This window comes from Camellia sinensis, chromosome 1, assembly GCF_055761805.1.
Source record: "Camellia sinensis isolate YWXY chromosome 1, ASM5576180v1, whole genome shotgun sequence".
Lineage (NCBI taxonomy): Eukaryota > Viridiplantae > Streptophyta > Magnoliopsida > Ericales > Theaceae > Camellia > Camellia sinensis.
The window spans coordinates 244081983-244085731 of NC_138961.1; positions in this window are offsets into that span (position 1 = coordinate 244081983).

The following is a 3749-nucleotide window of genomic DNA, read 5'->3' on the forward strand; positions in this document are numbered from 1 at the left end:
TAAAGAAAATTTATTAATTAATTTTATCTACAGTCTATCTGAATTATACATTAGTGTAAAAGTTAATTTTAAATTGACTCAAATCAATCACTAACAAGACATTATTAAGAATAATAATTTTGTGGGTGTTCAATATTTGTTGTTTATAAATTATTTTAATTATGATTCAATATAATAACTATTCTTACTAAATACCTTAGTTAAAAAATCTTAGTGTGTCAATTTTCAGAAACCCACACAAAAAAAAAAAAAAAAAAAAAAAAGTACAAACAAACAAGCCATGGGCAAACAACCCATGGCTCCTACCAAACCCACCATCCTTTATATAATTTAGGGAAGAACTTATGAAAATTAGAGAAAGTTTGCTCTTAGAAATTGGAGAAAGGGAATGGAATGTTTTTGAGGAAATAAAATAATGGAAAGAATGAGAGGGAGAGAGAGATGTCTTCAATATTTATATTCATGCAAGCCTTCCTTGTGCATGCAAGCATCCGGTGAGAAAGAAAAAAAAAAAAAAGAAAAAAAAAAAGAAGAAGAGAGAAATCCCCAAAGCCACCAAGCTTGGTGTTAGGAGAGGAAGAAGAGTAAGAGATTAAAGAAGCCAAAATTCTCAACCATTTTGTCACTCTATTACTAAGTAAGAAAACCCTCTCAACCCTCTCATTTTGTTTTTATATAATTGAAATTTTCAGATTACGTACATTTGATACATTGTCTGAAACTGTGTTGAGAATAATCTGTCTTGAATCTGCCAGCATGTTACCCGAATTTTTAGACAATTTTATACTCAGAATTTCGAGATGATTTTTTCTATAAAGTTGTTGATAATGATGTCTAGTTTATCTAGAAATTTTTGGAAATAATTTTTGAGCTTTCTACGAATTTATACAAATTTCTATCTGAATCTGAAACTGTGAGACAGATTTTACCATGTATTTGAAAATTTATTTAAAATTCTATACTAAGCCAAATCTGGTAATTTCTGACTAGAAGATGAAATTTGAGAAGTCTAGTTTCATAATAAATCCTTAGATTATGGGTTTGATCTATAAATTTAAGCATGGAATTAAAATAAATAAATGTGACAAATCTGTGTCATAAACACCCTTAGAATTTGTTTAGAATTGTTTATAAGTTATTTTTGGGAAAAGCTTTCTGAAAAATAACCATAACATGTTTATTGAGTATCCTGTAGATTGATATGAATTTTAGAGTTGTATAAGTAATGTATTTATAATTTTATTTGCAAGATATATACTCTGAAAATTTTCTGGACAGAATAAAATCACCACTTTAATATTATGCTAGTCTAATTTTGTAAATCAAAAATTTGTGCATGTGTGTGTTTAGGGTTTAATTCTTGTATCTAAGTTATTATTTCATACCATGGTTTAAATAAATTGTTTATTTAAATTCTGTACTTTTATTTAATATTGTGTGACGCATGCTATATTTTATGATTGGGATTTTTAATGAGTTTGTATAACATTACTTGTGATTAAAAATTTGGAGTTATTTGTGATTAATATCAAAATTAACTGAAATGATTAACGACATATACAAAGTTAACAATTGACGGTTAATACCAGTTGTTCGGGGTGAGTCTTGGTTTAAAGACTGTACGGAATTAAGAGTTGACAGTTAACACCGGTTGTTCAGGGTGAGCCCTGGTTTTGAGAATTCTCACGTAAATTGTGTTGCGAAACTCTAAGATGGCACGAGACTTATTTGAACCCTTTTCGGTATTCGGTTTTGGAATAAGGGTGGATGTGCAGGTGGCACACAGGGAGGTTGCTTACCCCTGGCAGACCGTTTCCTTGGGGCAGACCACGGATGCCACTACTTGGGTGTATAACTCCGGACGTGGGCATCCCTGGTAGTTACGGTTGGTAACACTTAAATATTTGACCAAATGAGGGTTTCAAATTAACCGTTGCCATGCTTAGTGGTTGGTGAGTTAAATCTCTTTGGTGAGATTTCGAGTGTCACCTAAATTATTAAAATTACTGAAACTATTCTAATGGTTGTAATTTCTGTGTATAATTATATTGTTATCTCATGTTTAGAATATTATTATTTGTCTCTTAAAAAGAATGGTAGGTTGGTTACGTTTTCTTACTGTGTTGCAAAACTCATGGCATATATTTTGTTGCCCTGGCGTTTCATGCCAGATTATGTTGAAGAAGGGACTGAGGCTGAAATTGGAGCTGCTGCCAATATCGAACCTTGGCTGACTTAGAGTCAATATTTTGTCAGAATAAAATCCTGTTATCCCTTATTAAACTATGTTGTGACGTTGTGTGTGAACTTGTAGTTTTATTCTGTCGTTGGACTTTGGCTTTGTAAGAGCTTAAAAGTTTGTAACTAGTAGTTAAAATTTTATCTAGCAAGTTATTGTTATTTAAAATCTTATGACGTTTCAAAAAAAAAAAAAAAAAATTTTTTTTTGGGGCGTCACAAAAATGATGAAAGTTTGAAAATATTTTGAAACCTTCTTATTCTCAAAGACTAGAAATTCGTGTGTGTATTATATTCATACTGTATTTTTAGTTATGAAATTGAAATAAAAAGAAATGTAACTTAAATTATTGGATTAATAATAGAAACATCATATTAATTATTGTTAAATATCACTTTACTTCACATTTAATAATAAAATTGTATATTTATATTAATTATAACTTTTAAATTTATATAGTTTCATAACAAGAAGAGATATGTCATAACTCATTTAATCTATATTAATCAGGTTTAACTTTTTTTTAATACAAATTATCAAAATTGCACTAAATATATATATATATATTGTTTTAAACTAATAATTTAAGAAGTTATAAACATAAAAGTTAACTTCTAAATTTCATGTATACCACAAGATAAAATATTAAATTATTTCAAGATAATTATAATATATATTTTTTAATTTATAAAGTCCCGTGCATAGCACGGGTTACCACTAGTATATACAAAAATAAATGACAATTGTGATTTAAAACATTAAAATGAATACAAATATAAATGACAATTGTAAGCATTAAAATGAATACAAATGTGAGTGGTTGAAAGGGTTAACGATATCCGATTAATTTGATTTTTTACAGATATATTCTATTTGATGTACTCTAAAATGTTAACAGTTTGGATCATCAAAATAAGCCCCAAAATGGGCCTATTTGACTGCACAATAGTGCTGTGCAAGGGGCACAACAGTACTGTGCAAGGGGCACAATAGTCGCCCCAAGTTCTATTTTGTGATTTTTTGGGGTTTATTTTTGTTTTTGGTGAACTTGGAAAAAAAAAAATAAAAAAGCTCTAGATTTCTATTTTCGTCTGGGAAGTAACTATTTTAATTAAAAAGTCAAAAAGTTATTATAAATGATCACATCATTTTTTTTTTTGTAAATCTTTTCTTAAAAAATTAAAAAATTACTAAAATAGTATGTTTCTGAACGAAGCATGACAAGATAATTAAAATTTTTAATTTTTTTTTATATTCAAAAAAAAATATAGAACAGACAAAAATAAGAAAAAAAAAATAGTAAATTTTTTAGCTTACTTTGGTTCTTGTTTTTTTATTTATTTATAATTTATATATATATAATTTTTAGACTCATTTACCCAAATGAACTTAAAAAAATAAAATTTTAACATGAATTTATAAAAAAGTCAATTAAAAAAAAAAAAAAAAACAAATGCGACTCACATTCGGCACCGCTCAAAACCTAGACGACAAAACGAACTTTCAAATA